Genomic DNA, 24974 nt, shown 5'->3' with positions numbered 1-24974 from the left:
CCATTAAAAAACAAACTGGGGATATTATTATTTTTTTAGAGAGCAATCCTATGGCTCCCAGATGGTGTTTGGGGAGCCAGAGGAAATATCAGATTCTCTCCCCCCTCTGAGACCATAAAAGAGCTATGATCTTGTTGTGGGAGAGAATCTCTGCTTGGATTACCCCCCTCTCCCTGCAGTTGGAGAAAGCTCTATGGGGGCTACTCTTCAAAGGTCACCGCTGTGACCTCAGAAGATGGGGAAGAAGGGATGTGTCAATGGGAGGAGAGGAGAGGAGGAGATAGGAGAGGATGTGGATCCACCAGATTCACAAGACTTCCATTTACATCCCCACCCCCAAGAAGGTAGTAGACCTAGATGGGCCTCTGAGGAATGGGAGGTTAAAAAGCCTCTGTTATTTCTCAGACACTACCAGGCAGGGCTTAGGAAAGATGGAGTGCTCCGAGATTGGAATCCTCCATCTATCGATTGGCAATCCTGTAGGTTTACATTCTAAAGGTGCAATCCTATGCATATTTAAACAAAAAAAAAAAAATCCTGCAACTTCCAGCATTCCCCAGGCAGCGCTGCTGGCTAGGGAATGCTGGGAGTTGTGAGACTTTTTTTCTGTCTAAACCTGCATATGATTGTGTCTCTGAAACTTTGAACATACAGATTTTTTAAAGGCTTTGAAACACACTTCCGTAAAACCCTAGTTGTAGTATTTGGAGTGAAACTCTCTTTAGGGTTCTACTACTTACATTTCATTTTTCTTCATAAGGGCTATGGGAAGGGAAGAGAGGTGGTATAAACAACAACAACAACATTGGACCACCATTTAGAGCTGCCTGGAAACTGACAGGTAGGAAAGAGACTATGAAATAATAATTTTCATTACTTCTGGGCCTCCTTAAGACTTCCTTACAAGGAATTCTGTCTGCTCCGGATAAAAGTTGCACAGCAGTTTAATGTGCCAGTCAGCTCTGCTTTACAGCACCACATTGTCACACTGAATCTGTTGAAGAGTTCTGGGCCATATGCATGGAAGGAAGGGGAAATGGGATAGATGTCACAGACACTCACCAGGAATGGAGGAGAGCATTAATAATGGTAATGAAGGATGAGAAAAAGTGATTGACATCTGAGGGATTTGAAAATGAACACTGACACATACCCACAACACAGCATTACTGCCATTAGGAATTTCCCAGTAGCCATAATCAGTGGAACTTGCAATGAGTCATTGACAGTCTTTTCCTTGCCCCTTGAAGTGTTCCATTTAAGGTTTTCAGATGGCCAGCCAGCCATGCCTTTCTGTGTGGCAGGGCTGGGCAGACTTCAGGCTTGTGGGGTCTGCTTTGTTGTTTGTTCACAAGAAACTCGAGGTACGCTAACTGGAGCCAAGTGCAAAGCAGTGCAGTAGGGATGCTGGAGGAATTTGAGACGGATTATAATGAGCTCGGATTTCTAAGAATCTGACCTGCGGAATCTGCTGTGGAGCGAGCGACTCCCTCAGGCCCTGCAGAGTCCGTGGACTTCCGGGTGATTTTTACTTTCCCGAAACTTACGCGTATAAATCCATAGAAAAATATGTACGTTTCTGCAGAGGAAATGTAGAAAGGAATAGGGGACAATACACTCAATGTAAATTATGTAAATACTTACGTAAACACTTACGTAAACATTTACATAATTATTTCCAGTTTATTATTTATTTATTTATTGAATTTATTAATCGCCCATCTGGCTGGTCACCCAGCCACTCTGGGCAATGTACAATAACAGAAACAGTTTAAAACAATAAAATTCTACATTAAAAACATCATATTTCTAAAAATACCCTAACCCACCCCAAATGCCTGCCCAAACAACCACATTTTTAATATGGGGCAGAAGCTCATTAAAGAGGGGGCATGGCAGAGTTCCCTAGGGAGGGAGTTCCACAGAGTGGGGGGCCACCACAGGGAAGGCCCTCTCTCTCATCCTCACCAGCCTAGCTGTCCTGGCTGATGGGACAGAGAGAAGGCCATCCGAAGCTGATCTTGTTAAGCAGCTTGTCTGGTGTTGCTGGAGGCGCTCCTTGAGATAGGCTGGGCCGGAACCATATACGGTTTTAAAGGTCAAAACCAACACCTTGAATTTGGCCTGGAAAACAACCGGTAACCAGTGCAACTCCTTCAGCACAGGAGTGATGTGATCTTGCCGGCGGCTGCCTTTAATCAGGTGAGCAGCCACGTTCTGTACCAGCTGCAGCTTCCGAACCATCTTCAAGGGTAACCCCACGTACAGCGCATTACAGTAGTCTAAATGAGACTTTCCGTATGATGAAAAAAAAAAAATCTGCATCTGTCTGTGGGCGGATGATGAAACAAAAGGCACCTGACAATCTGCAAAACAAAGACGGAACAGATTTTACATAGTCCGTACATCCCCAGATGGTGGCAAGTGGAATCCATTACCTACTGCACCCTGTGAGCCATGCACTCTATAGAAAAAAATACACATTTCCACTGAGTTACTATTGGTTAGGGATTCTAACACAAAGCTCTCAAAGTGGCCAGTAGAACTACCCTGGTCCAAGGCAACCCAGTAATACTCCTACTTTACAAGTGAGGAACACTGAGGCTAATTGATTGCTGGGTGATTAGCACCAGGCCAGGTATGTCAGGTAGCTATTTCAAACTTTCTAGCTATTGTTAAAGTGATGGGTATCTGAAAGCCTTGATGATCTACTGTACATCACCCATGGGGTCTACCAGTGTGATCAAACACAAGTAGGGATGGAACAGGCACCTGACTGGGTCCAGGAATCCATTGGGCTCCCCCTGCCATGCTTCCGGACTGCACCCACCGAGCCTCTGGCCTCACTTGCCCCAGCTCATACCCTCCCAGATGTTGCCCGCACTCACCTGGACCCGCCCTTGAGTGCCCACCATTTTCCTGAGCTTGGTTTTTTTCAAAAAAAGGCAGGTCTTTAAAAATGTGCATATTTAAATATGTGCCTATCCAGGCTGGGAAAGGCTGATCTACGCATATTAGAGGCATAAATGGCCCATTAGCCATTTATGGATCCAGGGTGAGTGCAGACAGCTCAGCAAGCTTGTGAGGGCTCAAGCGCAGGTCCAGGGGGCCTTGAGCAGGGGCAGCACATCAGTGGGCACCCACCAAAAGTGAATGGGGGGGGTCCCTCCATCCCTAACCACAGGATCCTTATCTATTTTCTGCCCACTCATGATGTAGGATGCTGTCACCTGTAGCAAGCCCATTCTCTCTCCCCCTTGGTTTTCCATTTTTTCCTTTCCACCTGACATTCAACATCCCATTGGTCCTCATGTCCACTGAACATGTCTATTACTCCTTGGCTTGTGTGTGTTTTAATTCAGGGGGCAGTGGAGGAAAAGCTCCTTTTGATGTTTGGTTTTTTAAGGGCTTTGGCGGTGGGGTGCTTCTGCAAATGTTACAGTTCTCTGAGCCTGCTGGTAATTCCCTCTTGTTTCTCAGCAGCCCTTGTATGGCTCCATTTCTGTTGGCATGGGAGCACTGAGTTTGCTATTAGAGGGAGTGAGAATGATATTTTAAAATCAGTGGAAGTTCGATAAGGCACCCTGTGGGAAGGGGAGGGGAAGTATCAAAGGACACAACCCGCTAAAGCACAGCAGTGACACAAACTCTAGTGAAATAAATAAAAACAGAGCTTTCTTTTGATTAATTTAATCAAGCTGTTTAATGCGGATTAGGCACTTTGCAGCAACCTTTAATTACCATGTTTTCCCTGTCACAACTAGGCTGTTGAAGTGTGATAAAAACATTGATTCACCTCCCCACCCCACCCCCCACACACATAAAGACTTCCAAAATACATTTCTAAATGTTGCAGAAAGACTTTGAAGTGGCATTAGCAACCAATGAATGATGCAATGGAATTCATTCAGAAGAGAATTAACATAGGGAATCTTGAACACACACACACACACACACACACACACACACTTGAAGTGTTGGATAAACCTATCAGTTTGTCATGATTTTAAACATAGAAGAGTGTACTAAACATATATGTATAAATGTATGTCCTGGCATTTTTATCCCACATTTCCATTTTGGCAATGAAAATGTTAACTCTAACTCGCAATCCAGAGCCATGATCAGCCTTCACTGTTATGGGCTAGGTCTGCAGCCACTTCCTGTTTTGCTCCAGGAACTCAAACTCCTTTCTGTGTTAGGGAGTTAGAAAGGAGATTTGCTGGAACATCTCACAATGGGTTGGGTCCAGAACTATTCAGATTAACAGTCGACCCTTTGACAACAATAGGCCTTAAGTTAGCAATGACCTACTTAAGATAGGCATGACTAACTTAAGTTAATCATAGCTAACTTATGTCCCACTGATTTCAGTGGGGCTAGATTAAGTATGGACCCATCCCAATGTCTTTTCTATGTTTGTTTTATGTTGTTGTTTGTTGGGAGGGCTGTGCTACAAGGGGGCCTAAGTATGCTAACTTTCAAAATGCCACCAACAGGAGGGAAATGTCTTACACCATGTCCAGGGCTGGTGTAGCATGGGGGTGTGGCTGTGGTCCAGAGGAGTATAACATATGGCATAAGTATGCTCCTCCCCTTTGCTCAGTGGAGTGTGGTTGTTCTGATGTCATAGAGTAGTGACTCTGCTCTGAGTTTCAGTCAGAAGCAGTCAGAACTCTAAAGGAGAAATCCAAGGTGCTGAACCCTATCCCCCAAATAGATTTGGCACTGTAGATAGATCCTTTAGAGTTCTGGCTGGTTCTGACTGAAACCCAGAGCAGATTCACTGCTCCACTGACATCGGAGCCACCAGCCTCCACTGCCTTTGCTACCCCCATTCCACCCACAACTCTGCCTCATTTCAGCCATTCCACTGGTGTAGCATTTGTGATGTCAGTGTACCTCGTATGCTGTTAGCATAACAGATCTTCTGCCATTTCCTGTGTCCATTCAACTAGCATAACCCAAGTATTGTATTTATTTATATCATTTCTATACTGCCCAATTTCCAAAGCTCTTGGGCAGTTCACAAAAATGAACATAAAAAACCATGGGATAAAACAATATTAAATATAAAAGCATTAAAACCACAATATAACAATACAACCAGAATAAAACCTAGCAGCAATGTAGAGATTTAAAATACAGATTTTAAACACCAAAGCTAAAAGTCTAGGAAGCTAAAATGCTAAAATAGTGGGAGTATAAAAAGGTCTTCACCTGGTGCCGGAAGGAGTACAACGTAGGTGCCAGGCGAACCTCTCTAGGGAGCTCATTCCACACCCAGGGTGCCACAGCAGAAAAGGCCCTCTTCCTGGTAGCCACCCGCCTCCTTCCTTTGTGTAGCATTGTTCTGTTACAGTAGGTCCCCAAATTTCTGAAACTTCTACTAGAAGCAGGAAGTCAGGAGATAACAGGACAGTAGACTCACCTGGGGTAGCTTCTCATGACAGAAGAGAGGCTGAGTTTAGCTTCCACATATTTTAAAGGACATGCAAGCAGGATCATAGCATCAGGCTCTACCCACAACTTACACACATTCATTAGCACCATGGGGGAGTTCCTCTCCCCAGCATTGCCACCACACATGGGGAAACCATGGCTTCACCGGGCAATCCCACTTATGGGGTTTCTTACTTATAGCAAATGCTTGTTTTTCAGGGCCCAAGGAACTCTCAGAGCCCCTATAACTCACTGCTACTAATTGCCACTGTTAGAATACATCCAAACCTCCTGGCAACTAGTGTAGGCATCAACACCAGAGACAAGATGAACTATTTGTTGCTGTTCAGTCGTTCAGTCGTGTCCGACTCTTCGTGACCCCATGGACCATAGCATGCCAGGCCTTCCTGTCCTGAGCATTCTCCCAGAGTGTGCTCAAGTCCATATTCATTGCATCAGTGATGCTAAGATGAACTATTAAACAAGTTTAATTAAAGGGCATTTTATACATAAAGGATTACTAATATTTACTTTGGGTTTTTTTTTCCAAAAGACTGCTTAGTGATAGTTCTTAGAGACTCAAGAGACAATGTTGCTATTAGAAGCCTCAATGACTTCTTTTCTCTCGGACCAAATTCCCTAAACCCCCACCCCCACCCCCACCCCCACCCCCACCCAAATACACCCACAATCAGGTCCAGCTTCTGGGTACAGTCTTCCTTTGACACCAAAGCTCCTCCTGCTGTATTTCTGGCTGCTTGGACAGTTTGTCTCAGGTTTACTACCTGCTTGTATAACCTTCTTCTGGCAAGATCTTAGGGCAGCCACCTGGCATAACACAGCCACCTACTCCCTACACCTGATCTTCACCAGCCACAGAGAAAGAGCAATTCACTATTCAGGCCTTAGCTATTCACTTTCTCGGTTTCTCCTCAGCTATTTCTCAGTCCTTCTAAAACACCCCACTCCAACCAGCAGACCTCCTCCTTCACTCTCCACAGACTATCTCACTCCACCTGTCAACTGTAATTCCTTAATTAATTGTTATTTCCCAACTGCCGTTTTCCATCCAGCTAGAATCCCCAGCCAATCAGAATTGAATTTACTGGGTCCAGATCCCATCTAATAATATTCAAAGTGATTTTCTCTCTCCCCCACTTCAGAGCATCACTAAGCAACTACTACACAGGCCTTTGACCATAACAAAGCAAGGCCTCAGGCTCAGATACACAGATACAATGTAGCCTCACAGAGGCCACTCGGTGTACATATGTAACACCAACAGTTATATACAGGGCATTTCTTCACAATAACACATGCAGAGAGCCCATGCATATAACTACGGTGGAGAAGTAATCCCATTCTCCCTGACCATCCATGTTTATTAGAATTGACTTTTGGAATGAAGAAAAAGCAGGAAAGAGGCTACAGACTTAGGCCATCATGTATAAGACTGACACCAGTTCTGAATTTTCAACTTCGTTTTAAACTTTAGCTAAGGAGCATTTTAACGTGGATTGGTGAGAGGTAAGAGAACATTTTTACAGGCTGATTGCAGAGAAAATATTCTTTTCTTAGCCTTCCTCAAGTTATCCTCCATGATCAACAATGGTGAGATGATTGGTATAGATTAAAGAGGATTAACACTTTAGTATTATTTCAGAGAAATAAAGGTCGGAGACTTCCAACAATTATAAGAGGCTATGATGTTGCATTCTATCAAGATGGTTGAGAAATTATTTGAATTTTTGCCCAGAGATTTTTTAACACTGCCCCTGGTATTTGTTTATGGCAAGGTTTCTTAGCATTCTCTTTCTATGGGGGTGGCTGTATTTTCAGTTATCCCAGTGACTGACAAGTAGCTCAAGCGATTCACAGATGCAGTCTTCCTTTTAAAGCAGTTTGGTGGTTGTGCTATTGCCTCAGGACAGCATAAGAAAAGAAGCTGTTGATCCCCCAATCCCCTTGGCATGTCATTCTTCAGCAGTGTTTATTTTGTATTCGAAGTGAATGAATATTTTAAAGCACTGGGCATCCATAAAAAATAGGTTGCACTGAGTTTTATCTTACATGCTGGGGGACTAAATTAGTAAATACCCATTCCAAATGAATGGATGCGATATTCTGATTAATGGCTGTGGAATTCTAGACAGTCACAGGTGGAGGTACCCCCCTGGAGTTGCTTTTGTGATGCTTTCCGGTGTTTTTGAGTTTTTTGTTTTTGTTTTACACTGCCAAGAGGTAGCCCACCCACCTAGCTCTGTCCAAGGCAGGAATTGCTTGAGATATATGGTTTGTAAGTCAAAGAATTTAGTTAACTGAATTTTATTCCAAAAGTGATAGAGAGAAGCCTTCTTCAACATGGAGCCCTCCAGATGTTTTTATCTTCAACTTTTATCATCCCCAGCCAGCATGGCCAATGGCAAGGGTTGCTGGGAGTTGTAATCCAAAACATCAGCAGGGCACCAAGTTGGAGAAGGCTGGGATAGCAGTTTAACAGAATCCTCAACTACACACTTTAACATGCTTTTACCAAAGGGTGAAACAATAAGAAAGGTTTAATTAAATTTTTCTTTACTTTTTGGCAAATGTATAGATTAGGCCTAGATGCGTTATTTTTATTCTTTTTTTTAGCAACAATTAGCTGCAAGGAGGTGTAGTTATTGTCAAACAATATTTTAATTGGAAAAATATACACACACACACACACACACACACAGCACAGCACACATGATGTAGAATCCCTTCTGCTTAGGGATGTGCAAATCAGCAAAACCCGAGCTTGCTGAAGTTCTCTGAATTTCAACTTGAACCTCATTCCAACTCGAGTCTGTATCCGATTGTGAGCTTTGTTGTTGTTTGCATGAAAATCCTTGCAGATTTTCATGCAGATTTTTTTCAAAATGTGTGCATTATCAATTGTGTGCATCTTTGAAATGTGTGCATTCTTCTCCCATTGGTTAAAGCATTTCTGTGTGCATTTTTCAAAAGTGCACATTTTTTTCAGGTATGCATGCTGTCAAATGCATTGTTTTTTGGTCTGTGAATCACATTGCAAACTTGGAAATGTATGGACTTCGATGGCAGGTAGTGTCTGAGTCTGTGTTTGGTCTGAAAGGTATGAGTTTGGTAAATCCTGATGAAAAACGAACTGCAATAAATTTCTCATACAACCCAATTTCTGCTCACTGAAGAGCAGTTTAACACCTTGTTCTAAAATATAGGAAGCTGTGATTTCTACCATGTCAGATTATTTGTACATCTAGACAAGTATTGTCTGCCATGAATGGTGGAAGCTCTCCAGTGTCTTGGATGGATGTTTTGCCCATCTGCCATCTGATCCTTTTCTGATGGCAGGGATTGGATCTGGGACCTTTTGCATGTAAAGTATGTTCTCTAGCATTGATCTATGACCCCTCTCTTATACAAAAGAAAAGTGAAACTACATCCAAATATGCTGTTCCAATTGGTCAAGAGCAATCTTTTCCAAAAGCAAAAGCATGAGGACTGTTCTCGGGTCTGTCTATCTATCTATCTATCTATCTATCTATCTATCTATCTATCTATTTCATTTATATCCCCTCCCCGCAAAAGCCCATTGTCCCTTTCCCAGCCAACCAAAGTGGCTACTTACTCATAATCCAAAAAGAGGAAATACATCACTCCTCCCCATCCCCCAAAAAAGAGGACCAGAGAGGATACATGATTTGCATCAACGTTGAATGGGCTAATGTAACTGCGTATATGCTGATTTAGAAAGATTCATTATAATTTAAACACAAGTACAATACCTCACACCGTGGTGGGGAAGTTTGTGACCAGGTGACTTGGAAGTAGGGCTGTGTATGGATCCCCCGCTTCACTTTGGATGCCACTTCAGACCCTCCTAACCAGCCCCACTTCAACTCGGACCGTTTTGGACCCCCTCCACTTCAATTGGGTTCCAGATCAGAAGTGAGATTCGGATATCCAGACCACTTGGTTTGGGCGTTTTCCCATTGACCTGAATGGGAAAACACAAATGGCCATAACTTTTTCAGTTTTCAAGATAAATACATGAAACATGGTATCCTCTCTGCTGACATGGAGGGGATCCCACCTGCCAAATTTCAGACCGTTTGGTACCCCATACATTTTGCGCTAGGTGCAGCTGAAATTTGAGTTTTTCCATAAACACTCTCAGAGCAAAGAGCTTTACCTCTCAATGCTGTGCCGCCGCTGTCTCCTGCCTGCTTGGCTGTCTATGGCCACGTTTCCACAACAACGGAAGGAGGAGCTAATGGAGGAGTACTGGTTTGTTATTTAAAAGGAATCAGCTTTGCTGCAATGTGGTCCATGCAGGGCTCCCCGAGCAGGTTCTCTGCACCAGTAAACATCACTTCTCAGAACATACTTCCTGGAGGGTGTGGGGGTTGCAGTGAGCATCATCTGACTGGCAGGGGATGCTCAACCAATAAGAGAGGCTTCCCCCTCCCCCCCATTTCTCCTTTCCCCTGAAAGTCAGGTGCACCTGCATTTTAGGAGCAAGCCTCATTGAGCACAATGGGAGTTACTTCTGAGTAGACAGACATATGCTTGTGCTGGGAAAGAGAGCAATGAACACAAAGGGGACTGGGGAAAACAAGGATCCATAAAATAATTTTAAAAAGCATCCTCGTGATTTCATATGATCTTTAAAGGGGAGACCCACAAAACTACCATCCAATCAAAAAGCACATCTGCCTCCATAGACTGAACCAGAAAAAAAATCACAGATCCGCCACTCATGGGCACAGCCATGGCTCAAAAACATGGAACCTTGGCAGGGAATCCTCCTGATTTCATATGATTTTTGCAGAGCAAATCCCCCAAACCACCATCCAATCACAGAGCACATCTGCCTCCACAGTCTGAATCAGAAATATCATGGATCCGCCACTCATGGGTGCAGCCACAGTGGAAAAAAATGGATTTGAGGCAGGGATCCTTAGGGATCCTCATGATTTTTTCAAGAAGGATACCCCAAACACCATCGTATCACAGAGCACATCTATGCCCACGGATTAAGTGACAAAAAACATAGATTTGGGGGCTTCATAGTACTGTCATGTTATAAAGCCATGAATAAGATGCCCAATTCAGTATGGATCCTCTGAATTTTTACACGAGGTCCCCCTTGCCCCCCCATCAAAGCACAGAACTCATCTTTGTCCAAGTATGCACACTACGAATCCCAGATCTGCTGCTTCCTAACAGATCCCAGATCTTCTGCTTAAACTCAAATGTAGGGGTGTACAAAACCCCACTCACCTGCATCTGTGGGGGGTCTACCGGGGGGGAGGCGATCCATTCCTCCCACCCGGAATCCCCCCGGGCTGGCGCCGCTCTGTGGTGACTCTGCAGAGCCACCGGCCAGGCCCAGCCACAGCTGGACCTCCATCCGCTGCTGGGCAGCTGAGGCCGCAAATGGCGCCCTGTGTAGGGGACGCCACTTGTGTCCCCCCTGTAGCCGTGATAGGCTACGTAAATACTTACGTAGCCTATCAAGGCTAAAGTGGGGACGCAAATGGCAGGACACCATTCGCAGCTGCACACCGGAGTAGGACACTGCCGAGGCTGTATCTGGACCTGACAGAGGCAGGTAGGATCTGGTCCGCAGGGACTTCGCGGGGTGGTGAGGGGAGCAGTCCATTCCGCCACGGACTCCGGGGGAGCAGATTCTAAAGAATCTGGCCTCACTGGAGTCCGTGGCGGAATTCTCTGCCATCCCTACTCAAATGGTGTGAAAAATCATATGAAATCAAGAGAATCCCTGCCTCGGATCCCTGCCTCAGATCCCTGTTGTTGCACCATGTCTGCATCCATGAGTGGTGGATCTGTGATTTTTCTGGCTCAGTCTGTGGAGGCAGACGTGCTCTGTTATTGGATGGTGTTTTGGGGAGTCTCCCCTTTAAAAATCATATGAAATCATGAGGATCCCTTTTTGATTTCATGGATTCTTGTTTCACTTTCTTTCAATACAAAGACGGAAACCAGCCCCCATTTTAACCCTCAGGATCTCTATAATGAAGGGGCGCTGTGCCTTGTCAATTGAACGGGGTAAATCGCTGGTGGAAACACCCCCAAGGGCTGCTAGCTGTCTTCTGCTCACGAGGAGGAGACAAGCTAGTGAGTGGCGGGGACGTGCACTTCACCTCCTCCTCCTGCCTCGGCAATTCACAGTGCTTTTTGTGTGTAAATCTATGTGCACACATAGACTTAGATGCAAAAAGTGTTGTGAATTGCTATTATACTCAATATTTACAAAGCTTTTTGCAACTAAGTCTATGTGCACATAGACTTGCAGTCACATGGTTTTTTAAACAAAAAACAACACATGGTGATCACGGAGGAGGCAGAGGGACCAGCAAGTGGAGCAGGGGCCGGGGGGGGGGGGTCTTGCTTCTCACATCCCTAGGTAAGACCGCCAGAATGATCTTGTCTCTGAAATGCATAGGGAAGGGATGTACAAATCCCTTACCTGGCTTCGCGCAGGGACATCCGCGGTGGGGGGGAGGCACTCCATCCCTCCCCCTGGAATCCTCCCTGGCCAGCGCCGCTCCACAGCGGCTCCACAGAGCTGCCAGCTGGGGCCGTCCGCAGCCAGAGTTCTGGCCGCAGCCGGGCTGCTGTGGCCGCAAATGGCGGCTGTCGTAGCAGCCACTATTAGCATCCTTGCAAGCAGCTGTGATAGCCTACATAAGTATTTATGTAGCCAATCACGGCAAAGAGCAGGGGCCCAAATTTATTTATTTATTTATTTATTTGTGTCATTTCTATACCGCCCAATAGCCGAAGCTCTCTGGCGTAGCGGCCGCTATTTGTGCCCCTGCTCTTTGCCGCGATAGGCTACATAAATACTTAGTAGCCTATCACAGCTGCAAGGACGCAAATGGCGGCTGCAGCAGCCTGGCTGCGGCCGGCCAGGAGACCAGCCGCCTCCGCTGCTGCCGCCACATCTGCCCCAGGTAAGTTCCGTCGGGGGGGAATTTCATGGGGGGGGCGGGAGGCTATTCCACCATGGATTCTGGGGGGCGGGATTCTTTAGATACTCACTGGAATATGTGGTGGAATTCTCTGACATCCCTAGAAATGCACCCATTTTTCTCCAGTTACTTAATCTTCCTCCCTCCTCCACCAATGCCTCTGACTGAAGATTGCTGGGTTACATTCAGCCCTGATTTGGCAATTAGAGTTTCCATTTGCCAAAACCTGCTCCCTCGTTCCCTCACTCCCTCCCCCTCCTCCTTCCCCTCCTCCTTCTCCTCAACCCCTTGTTGAACTTCCTGAAGTTGCTACTTTTGGTGCCAGGCTTTCTGGGTTGTTCAGAACAAATCACTGAGTCAGATGAGGGGCTTCATATGCAAGCTGCTTTGCTCCGGGGTGCCTTGTTGCTCTTCTGCTCCACCTTGTACCGTATGGAGGCACCTCCAAAACAGCCCGCTTCAACTCGTTATTCAGGCTTCAGACCGAAGCGGTGCACAGTCCTACTTGGAAGACAACTTCTCAGCCTTCATAGCTTTGTCCACAGATTGAAAAGCTGAATCTTCCATTCGTCAATGCTGTGAGGGAACACAAAGTTTACCCATTGTACTGTGTGACCCCCTCTCCATTTACCTAATTTTGGGGGGTGGGTGTTCGCAAGCATAATGATTGCAGCTATTTTTTCAGAGCATAACACTGGAGATGGAAAATAAGAAAGTCGCTCAGGTGCATAGGCGACTTGGGGATGCTTCTTTTTCCTCCTGTGCTCTGTACTGCAGAATAGATGAAGAAGCATCCCCACGTTGCTCAGACAACTGAGTGACCACCTGATATTCCAGCTCTGAAAAATGGGCTGTGTGCAGTAATCATGGCTATGGATAGCCATCCAGGAAATGAGGCAAAGGGAGGGATTCACTCAGTGCGACAGACACACTTTCTGATATGCCTAATGCAAAGCTACACTCAAGGTCAATTTCATATCCCAAGTCCCCAGTTTTGCCCCCTGAGGTTTCTGCTGAGCAATGCTTCAGCTCAGCCCTACAAGACTGCCCCTTCATCCAGACATCCAGACATCCAACATCCATACCAACCAATAGAAAAGACGCTACTGATGATATTATTCACACTAGAGATGGGGGAGAAATTATGTTCACCTTTGAATGGAAACTCTCCTAATTTTGAACTTTCAAATCACTATGTAAATCAAAACTCAGCTATCCTTTGAAATGTGCACTTTTCTGAATTCTACAACATTGTTTATATTACTGAAAATAATGGTCCATTATGCATTATCTTAGGAAAACTACTTGCAACAATGTGTATTAGCAAAAATGCATATACAAATTCACAAAAATGCTTATAAGGAAAGAATTCTCAAAGTTCAGGATGAACCAAACTTGGGACTCACAATTCTGGACAAACTCAACTTAAGACTGGAGAAATTCACAAAATTTCAGGCAAACCAAACCTAAGATTAGAATACTCAGAAACTGAGAGAAACCAAAAGGGACAAATTCATCCATCCCTTGCTAATACCCTTCAGATTAAAACATATGTGGATCACAAATTGTACATGTAATAATCAAACACTTAAAACCCAAAACTTTCTTTGAGAGTTGTAATGTGGCTTTAAATGTTTTGTGGCTACTCATTATTACAATGCATGACATGTTTCCTATGTCACATCTGAGTTATATAGTGCTGAGTTTCTGAGTGATGTTTCAACTTGTTTGTGTGTGAAGCCAAATGAAACTGCTAAAATTAGGGGGGGGGGCTAGCTCAAGATATGAACTTCCCCAGCCCCCCAGTACTCAACTGTAATATGAGTTGAGCTTCCTCACCCTAGAATGTTTATTTCATTTGCAATTAAAATACAGATATAGGTCAAGCATACATGCGAATCTTATATGGTTTAAATGGACATTACATTTTTAAATGAGAGTGCATCCCTTGGCACCCAGGAAATTGGTTGACTTGAGAATGTTAGGGTAGTGTTTCTGTTTCTCCAAGATGGATGGTGCCCCTTTTTTGCCCCATTTTGCTCTGGCTGGAGCTTGGTACTGAGGAGTTCCTATCAAACAGAGTTTTTTTTTGTGTGATCCATGCCTGCTTGCTTTTTGTATTGGTGGGGTAGGCAGAAGAGGAGGTGTAGTGGAACCAGGGCTCACAGGGATGTAGCACAGGAACTTCTTAATTAGCAGGGATGCTGACATCATTTGCCAGCTGTTCTCCCTGAACTTAACTGCAATCCTCACAGTGGAGGAAATTGATTTCCCCAGCATTCATTCATTCATTCATTCATTTATAACATTTCTATCCCACCCTATAGCATTAAGATCTCAGGGTGGCGTACAAGATTATATATTGTTCCTTGTAATGGAAAGTATTTTGTGGTGGCTTGGTCTCAAATGTGCAATTAAGACTCCTTTGCTTTACAAAAGGCCTGCTAGTGATCGAGATGAAAATGGCTAGAACTGGTTTGTGGATATGGATCTACACAGATGTCTGCATTTTGGACTTTCCTTGGGGCTAGGGCTATGGGGACTGTCATGATAAACACCTGCACTTCAAAATTTACCATTACATCATTGGGCAGGAGAGGAGGAAGGCCTCCTGGAATGCTCACAGCATGAGGTTTTTGTCCGGTATATAATCATACAGTTGGAGGGGGTCTTCATAGGCTATCTAGTCCAACTTCTGGCTTGGTGAAGGAAATCCAAAGTGGAAACATCCGCAACAGATGGCTCTCCAGCTTTGGTTTGAAAATCTCCAGCAAGGAAGAGCCCACCACCTCTCTAGGTAGTTGGTTACATTGTCAAATTACTCTTATCATGAAGAAGTTTCTCCTAATGTTCAACTGAATTCTATCCTCCTGTAACTAGTCCATTCTAGTCCTGCCCTCTGGGGCCACAGAGTACAAGTTGTCATTCTCTTCTATGTGACTGCCTCCAGGTATTTGAAAAGTAGTGCTGTACCAAACATTTCTTCCACATTCTTTTTGACCATTCTCATTAAATGTAATAGAAAAGAAATTGCTTTCAAAAAGAAATATACAGGAGAAAAATTTCAGAGGAATTCCCAGAGGCTGGATTCAGGTTGCTTGTGCTTATGAGGTGGTTGAGGAGGGTGTACAAGTGTCCTGTCTTTCATTGTACAATCATCTCTCTGCACCAGCATTAGACACAAAATGTGGTCAGAAATGTAACATTTGGAAATGTAAATGTAACCATTTATACCTGTAATCTTGCATATATGTGCTATCCACAGCGCCACTTTGCATAAAATTAGATGTGTGCATATTTGCAAACACCATTTTCTTCTGCAAAATGGCACTCCAGACAGGTCCCAGGTGAGTGCAGGCAGCTCAGTGAACATGTGGGGAGAGTCAAGTGGTGGCAGGGTCTCAGCAGGCACAGCTCGGAGTGTGGGTGGAGGGAGGGTCCGCCAGATACCCAGACTGAATCAGGAGCCCACACCATCCCTATCCACTCAGTTTTCTCTTCTCCTTGATAGAATAGATCTTTAAACCAGTTGCTGGGGAACATGAGTGGGATGGTGCTATTTCCTTTTCCTCCTTCTTGTGGACTTTCCACAGGCAGCAGGTTGTCCACTGTGTGAACAGAATCCAGCATGGCCCTTCTTATGTTCTGATGTTCTAGTGTAGGAAGGAAATGCCAAGGTAGGAAAAGTTGGATAAATGGGAAGACTTTAAAGGACGCTTGAATACTTGCCTAATTAATATTGTTACTTAATTTAAAGGGAACTTAGAAGGATTCCTTGCTCAATATGCCGGTTAACAATTTAAAAGCTAATTACACTACTTTTGTTCAATTATAAGGTTACTTAATGATGTAAAGGGTATCCAGAATAGCCTTTCTCAATCAAGAAGCAGATGATTCACTGCTAGTCCCTACACCCCACTTGCTATGTTTGGCATAGGGATGTCCCTCATTTGAAAATTCAGTCCTTTGGGAGCCCTATGGATTCCCACTGCCCAGATAACTTGGCTTGCATTCATAAGCCAAGATGTCCTGAAATCCAGGAACTTTTTTCAGTTATTTTTTCCTTGGAAATAGAAAGTTGCACAAATTTCAGCTGCCATTTGTGTCATTTGCACAAATTCCAGCCATAAGTTCCTTCATTTGTGCAAATTCTATCCATAATTTGTGCAAATCATGCAAATTACAGCTGGGGTTTGTGTGAATTACATATGTTTCTATTTATGAGGAGGGGGGAAAGGAAAATCTGTGAGCTGGCCTGACTTGATCCAGATCGAGTTGGGCTGGCTTGCAGGGAAGTAAGCCAAAATCCAGGAGGCTAAGCTGATGAAAGCTCAGCAAACTCCACCCGCCCCCCCCAGACAGATTCCGCCCACATCCCTAATTTGGTTTAGGGCTATAGAGTGTGGCTTGTCTCTGGTGCTGGAAAGTACTGAACCATAATCAAACAACTGGACAGAAGGAGTGCAGTTTGCTTTTATTAACCTGAAAGACAATTTTGCACTAATGTACACACCATATACCCTCATTACAAAGACAAAAGAAGAAATAGTATGCACTAACAATTATTTGCAAGCAAAGGACTACTTTCCCCAAGAATCCCTAATCCAGGTTTGTGAAAACCACCAGTCCCTTGAATTTGAGAAACCCCAAAGCTAATGTGAGGTTCTGTTTTATACTCTTTTTCTCTATCAAATATTCTAAAATCCATGCCTATCACTATATACAGAAACCTTAATATTTTAAGCTAGTTCATTGGTTCCTCTGTGGTGATCTAACTCTTTTGGGACCTCTCCTCAAGTTTTAGGGCCACACCTCTTCTGAGTGGGGTACTGCCTTCTTCACTGTCTTAATTCTAAAGAATATTCCCCAAATGTTTTAATCTGCTCTCTTCAGTTGTTATGTTACTGTCTGGGCTGGTTTGCATCTCACAATAAGCCACTATGGGTGAATTCACCCACAGGACTCCAAGATGCATGCTGACTGCCATTTTGAATATGCAAGCCATGGCAGGGCAGCATCACAGGTTTTTGTGTTGCGTGAACCCAGGTGTTGTAGGTTATTTGAGAGATAAACAACCCTTGGATAATCTATGCTTATCTTTCCTCATGGGGCAAAACACACAGCCACTTCCTGTCTAGTTCTTCTTTTACCTTCTCGATGTGACTTTGCATATTAGCAATTCTAAGCCACCAAAAGCTTTTGACTTGAGACAGGTTTTCTACTTCTAGGCTCCAAAACTGACTTTGGTTCATCAGTACAATGCAAGCAAGTGTTAAACTTAGCTAAGCCACTGCGATGGGCCTTAGAATCATAGAATAGTAGGGTTGGAAGGGGACTATAAGGCCATCGAGTCCAACCCCCTGCTCAATGCAGGAATCCGAGTCAAAGCATCCCTAACAGATGGCTGTCCAGCCTCGTCTTGAATGCCTCCAGTGTGGGAGAGCCCACCACCTCCCTAGGTAATTGGTTCCATTGTCATATTGCTCTAACAGTCAGGAAGCTTTTCTTGATGTTCAGGTGGAATCTGGCTTCCTGTCACTTGAGCCCATTATTCTGTGTCCTGCAGTCTGGGATGATGGAGAAGAGATCCTGGCCTTCCTCTCTGTGACAACCTCTCAAGTACTTGAGGAGCCTTTACAACCCTTCTTTGATTAGCTATTATGCATCTATAACCCCATCTACTAGGCATACCCAGTTTCTTCAACCTTTCCTCATGATGTTTTTCCTTCCACTTTTACCCTGGACCTGCTTATGCTTTTTTGTTTGTTTAGCTATAGAGTCAGTTCAGGACATACAATGTTTTTGTGAGACATACACTGGGACAGGATGAAGTTCTCGTTGTTACAGTTGCATTTTAATTATTTGCAAGCTGACCTGGGAACTTGTTTGAAGGGTGGGGTAGAAATATCTCAAACAAACAAACAAATGAATGAATAGATCCTGGAAGAGGGTCTATTAATTCCTATACGATTCCCCACTCCCAGTTACAGATGGCGAGATCAGTCTGTTTCTGGTCTGTGTCAATTAAATGTGTACATTCATAATTTCATTTAATTTCGTTTATTATATTTCTATACTGCCCCATAGTCAAAGCTCTCTTGGTGGCTCACAATTTATTTATTTTAATTTATTTTAAAAAACCAGTTAAAATACATTATATAAAGTATAAAACCATTCAGGTAATGACACAGAACAAATAGCACACACAACGACAACATATTTCTAAAACAATTTAAAACAATTAGAAATGACAATGTTGGCACCAGGCGGGCCTCATCAGGGAGATTATTCCATACATGGGGGCCACCACTTAGAAGGCCCTCTCCCTTGTTGCCACCCTCTGAGCCTCCCTCAGAGAAGGGCCTTAGATAAGTAGTGTATGGGTCAATTCATGCCAGGAGAGCATTCCATCAGGCACTGTGGTCCTGAGCTGTGTAGGCTTTATAGGTCAAAACCAACACCTTGAATTGGGCTCGGAAGCATATAGGCAGCCAGTGCAAGCAGGGCAGAAATGGTCTTATATGTTTGGCCCTTCTGGTCCCTGGTATCAGTCTGGCTGCCACATTGTGCACGTAAGTCTATTCCACATTCATCTCCAATTTACAGGGCGAGGGGGTGGGGAGGAAGATCTGCAAAAAAAAATGTATTTAAATTTTCCATCTTTTGTAACCTGAAGTGACACAATTCAATTCAATCGAATGCATCTTGCCCCCCCCCCCCCCGAACTGAAATACAAATAAAGCTAAAAAGTGAAATACAAGTTTGGAGAAGTGCAAAATCTGAAGAATAATTGTGTTCTGATCTATACATCTATCCAGGAGGTGCAGCTCAGGTTGCTTCATTACAAAATGTGGACCAAACGTAATCCACCAGAAACCTTATTCCCAGCAGGGCTCCAGCAGCATTTTGAAACTTAGCACAGCAATGCTGAGTGCATCATTCCATTCTCCTATTGTTCTTATTATAGGAGGCAGTTGGTTTGTCTGTCTGTTAAATGGCAAATTGTTCAGCATAAAATAACACCCCTAAATTGTGCAACCCCCTCAAAAAAAAACATAGTATCACAAGTAAATGTCAAAAAATAGAAATTTCCTTTCCCTAAACAAGACAACTTAGGCATGAATAATAGGTAGCAAATTGCATGTTGCAGTGAATCATCCACAATAAAAGGATTCTTTGAATGCTTGTGATAAATGGTTCAGTTCAAAACATTCATAAATATGGGTTTCAGAACTCTTTAAACGAGCCCTTTTGCACTAAATAGCAATCCCAACTGCCAATTTATGTCGTGAAGGACTGTACCCCATCCCGTCCTGCAGCCTCTTTTTAAACTGCAGGCTCTATCTGCCTTATGGGCAAGAGGTTCCCCATGCATGGCCAAGAGGCTGCTTCCAAAAAGAACAAATTTGGATTTGAATTGGCTCAGAAATTAGCCAAGCAATTTCCTGATATTTAAAAAGCCATATTTTTAACTAGGTAGCATAATGTATAACTCAGACAACTGAATTAGGAAGCCAGATCCTAAGGGAGGCTCCTTCTCCCTTGGCTGTAGCCATTCTGTGTCATATGCCCTGGTTCAGAGATTCTCTCAAACTATATTGTCAGTATGTCTGGTGTAGTGGCTAGAGTGTTGGGCTGGGAGACCCGGGTTCTAGTCGTTACTTGGCCATGAAGCTCACTGGGTGACTTTGGGCCAGCCACAGACTCTCAGCCAAACCTACCTCACAGGGCTGTTGTTGTAAGGATAAAATGGAGAGGGTAAGGATTATGTACATGACCTTGGGTTCCTTAATGCGGATAAAAGGCGGGATATAAATGTGATAAACAAACAAACAAATCTTTGGCAACCATTGATTACCTGTCTACTGTGTATGCAGTCAGATTTACCTTAAAACCAGATACCATCTAAAAGTAAGCTCAGTGCTTCACTCTTGATATTGGTGATACAGAATTGTATTCCTTAGGAACACTCTCTCAGACAAGAGTTGTCTTTTTACTACAAAGTATTAGCATAACAGTACTAAATATAGGATCTTCTGCATGCATAAATTCAAACATATGGAACATTTAACATCATTCTTAAACAGGGCTTCTAAGCAGAGTCAGGTACGTTTGCTAGTTCCCAATAATAATCAATATCACATTTACCAGGTTGAATCTACAAGCAACACATTAAGGAAAGCTGATCCTAAAGGACCGCTTCCACTGTTGCATGTTCTGAGTCTCCTTTATATACCTTTTGGATGCTATAAAATATATTCAGACTACAATTTATATTTCTTATCTAATAATTCTAAAGATAACATTTCTATTTTAAATCTGTATAAGTCTAAATAGATTATCAAATTTTGAAGCTTCTTTTTGAGATTAATGCACATAGCAACATACATATACAAGCATTTTAACTTTTTTTGACAAGGTACACGTATGATTTTGACACAAACATATTTCCTTGGTATCATGCTGTCTTGTAAGCTTTTTATCTTATATGTGTTTCATTATTTTTAGAACTTGGGAGGAGGCCTTATGTAACCACTTGTTTTATGGTACCCTACTAGGTGAAAGTTGTAACCCTAAATTTTACATTGGCACCTCCTTATCTGGATTCCTTTGTTATCAGTAAAAGGGTGCTAATGACCTGATACTACTGTCTCATCTGACAAACCTCAGAGGTGAGACATGTTAACTACTCTCAGATCAGAAGGCTAAACTGGGCAGCATCAGGCAGTGGGATCTCATTTTTAATTCCAGAATTCTTCTGGAGGCATTTGATTATAGAATTTCCTAACTGAGCATCATGAGTAAGTTGATGCAAATATGAAATATTTGCTTGATCTGCCAAAGTTCCACCTAGAGATGTGTGAGGAATCTGGCTGTGGGGTGTGAAGGCCCCTGGACTTTGGTTCATCTTCCACTAATCGGCCCAGCTCACCCTGCAGCAAGTTAGGCCAGCTAGTGGATTTCCAGTGTTTTCTTTCTTTTCTTTTCTTTTTAAATTTGCATAACTTATGGCCATAATTTGTGCAAATTTGCATAATTTGCACAAATTTCATCTGCAATGCATGTGAATTACACAACTTTGCGCAAATTACAGCCATAATTTGTGCAAATATTATTTGTGAAAATTGCAGCCTACTCACAAAAATATACGCAAGAAGTCTCCAGAGTTCAGGGAAAACCCGCGGCTCAGGTCGCAGATTCAGGCCATGTCAGGGACACCACAAACCTTAGGTAAGCCCCCAAAAGGCAGGATTTCATGGCTACAGACATCCCTAATTCCACTAGCCCTGAAATACTTATTTTTACTATCTCCCCTCCCCATTTTTTTCTTCCTTGTGTGCCTTGTCTTTGGGAGCCTTTTTGGCTGAGGAGCAGCATAGAAACATTCAAATAATAATAAATACATCTCCTGTTTCTCAGGTCAAAACACAGGTTTTCGGTGAAATCCATACGCCTTCAAGGTACAGAAATTTCAGTAAGCAGAAGGTTTGTTGTCTAAGGAGTTACACCTTGTTTCCTGAATTACCAAAATGCATGTTTTAATTTGGGATGGCACAAGAGCTCAAGGAGGGCGTAGAGTCCAGCAGACGCCCACCTGCCTCACCACCTGGACCCTGCTTGCTGGGCTGAGGGGGGCTTGCTTGCCCACTCAGTGACCGGTGGAAAGCGCTGTGAGGCTGTCTGTCGCCTTACTGAACTGCCACTGAGTGCAGAAACCGTGGCTCAGTTACTTCCACTTATCTAATGTTGCATCTGTGGCTGCCTTAAAGGGGTGATGACTCAACATTACAGGGGTAAAGGGCCACCAGGGCTTCCCCTGGCTTCCTAGAATACAAGGAAGTTACATCATGACATACTCCCATGGGCATTCCAGGAAGTGAACTAGCTGGGGGAAGTTGCTTGAAGGATGTGCATTATTTAAAAAGTCAAAAGGAAGCCCTTTCAACTTTAAAGGGGGAAAAAAAATCCCTGTTCTTTTGATGTAACATATGTGAAATGGCAGGCTGTGCTTTTCCTAGTGTTCTGGCATTCATGGCCATGCATTTTTCTTTATACATATGTGAATTAGGAACATGATTTGCCATTCGTCTCTTAGAAATGTATCTTCTAGGGAGCTGAGAAATGAGAATTGTAAATGCTCCACTCACACTATATTATATAGTGCGCACAAGCACTAGTGTGCACTAGGGATGGGTGAGAATTTCTCCCCGAAACTTCGGGGGGCCGAGTGCCAACGCATTCGGTCCTCTGAAGGTTGTTCAGGGAGAAATTCTCCGCCCCCCGCCCCCCCCGCCGGGATGGGACTTAACTTTCATGAATGTCCCTCCCGGCAGCGGGTCCCGGCGGCGGTTCAGCAGGTCTTCGTCAGGGGCGGGGGCAGCAGCCAGTCTTTCGACCGGCTGCCGCCGCTGCCATTACAAGAAAAGTAAAAAAAAAAAAAAACACCCCTGTGATAGGTTACATAACGATTAACGTAGCCTATCACGGCTAGATTTGCAAAGTCAGCCGTGATAGGCTACGTTAATCATCACGTAGCCTATCACGGGTGACTTAAAAAAAAAAAAAAAAGCGCGTACGGCTAATGGAGGCCCCCATAGGGAGCCGCCATTCGCGTTCCTTATTTGGTTGCTGTAGTCTATGTAAAGATTTACGTAGACTACAGCGAAAATAAGGACAACGCAAATAGCTCTTTACGTAGACTACAGGGACCAAATAAGGAACGCGAATGGCAGCTCCCTATGGGGGCCGCCATTTGCGTACGCGCTTTTTTTTTTTTAAAGTCACCCGTGATAGGCTACGTGATGATTAACGTAGCCTATCACGGCTGACTTTGCAAATCTAGCCGTGATAGGCTACGTTAATCATTATGTAGCCTATCACAGGGGCGTTTTTTTTTTCTTTTGAAGTTCGCGGCCGGGGAGATGGGGCGCTTCTCCCCGGCCTGAATTTCGGCCGGGCGAGGCGGGAAGCCTCCCCCCTGGCCTGAATTTCAGCCGGGCGAGGAGGGAAGCCTCCCCCCCTGGCCTGAACTTCGGGGGGAGCAGCGAAGCGCCTCCCCCCCACCGCGAAGCAAGCTGCGAGACCAGGTAAGTGACATTCGTGCATCCCTAGTGTGCACTTTCATATATTATTGTCTCAATAAAGTATCATCCTTTTGTGTGCATACACAGACACACACACAAACACATCAGATCTATTTATCTAGCATTTGGCAGGCTTCATCCCTTCCAAATAGGCTACTCTTCCTTCAAGTTTCATCCAGTTCTTTAAAAAAAGAATAGAAGTTAAAGTGTTTTGTTAATGTATCCATGGTAGTCAATAGGAAAACATGCAATGAAAATGAACAAAAGTGAGATATCAGCATGAAGCACCAACTGATGTGACTCACTAACTGCAGTACCACAGTGGGTTCCCAAGTGATTTTTTTTTTCCTTAGCACACCCCTGTTAGACACTGAGTACAATTCAAAGGAAATTAGGCCTGTCTTTAAGTTCCATTGAAAGACACCAATATACATTAAGGCTGAATCCACACATAGCAGTTATACCGTTATCATACTATTATCATAAGTATTGGTGCCCATTGGTGTCATGTGTACCAATAGTTATTATTACGGTATGATAATGGGATAACTGCTATGTGTAGATTTAGCTTAAGTGTGCGGATTTAAATGACATTATACTGTTCTTAATTTTCTTTGGATTCTATCTGGTTTGCTTTTAAAGTGGTTAGGTCTCAAATTCCATAATCATTGTTATAATAATTCAATATGTAGTTCCCTCTCTGTAGTTTAATGATATAAAGCGGTTGATTTTAGCTGGTTCCACAGCTTCCTTGTTTCCTCTGTACTTCTGCAGTGACAACTGTCTGTTGTATTTCCTCACTTCTGTTAGCAGATGATTTTAAATACATAAATAAACAATATTTATTAGGGGTACACTTGGCAACAAACAATCTTTATTGGGGTTACTCTTGGCAATATCGCATGAGTCCAATATAAGAATTAAACTTTGCATTTCTGCCAACATTAAAATCTGTTAACCACCTTCCTTGTTTTCACTTGTTTCCTCCATCCAGGACTGTTACACACTCAGAAGCACTATTCATACATTACTTTGAATGGGTGTAGAGGCGGGAGTGAGATGACTACTGGCCCATCCCCCAAGGACATATGTGCATACAAACTGTACAAGTGTAGGTTCTGCATAGGTAACCAGGTCCCCTTGAATATAGACAGGCTCCCCTGTTGGAGTGGCTGGTGGTCCTGGGCCCAGTTTCAAAAGCCCTCTGCAAGCAATCAGTTTAGACCTGTGACAAGAACAATCTGTTCCTCCCCGAGCTGCATACTGGGTGAGACCACATGTCCCACCACTCACTGGAAGGTTGGGCAAAATCACCCATGCTTGCCAGCTGTGGGAAAAAGGAACATCTGGATTCTGAGCTGTTTCCCCATCTTTTTTTTTTTCAATTCTGTCTTAGCAATTGAATTTTTACCAGCAACTTTTCAATACCTAGAATATAAACTTC

Source organism: Heloderma suspectum, chromosome 9, assembly GCF_057233095.1.
Source record: "Heloderma suspectum isolate Gila_16-S chromosome 9, 16-S_ref, whole genome shotgun sequence".
NCBI lineage: Eukaryota > Metazoa > Chordata > Lepidosauria > Squamata > Helodermatidae > Heloderma > Heloderma suspectum.
Note: the sequence above shows the minus strand (reverse complement) of the source record.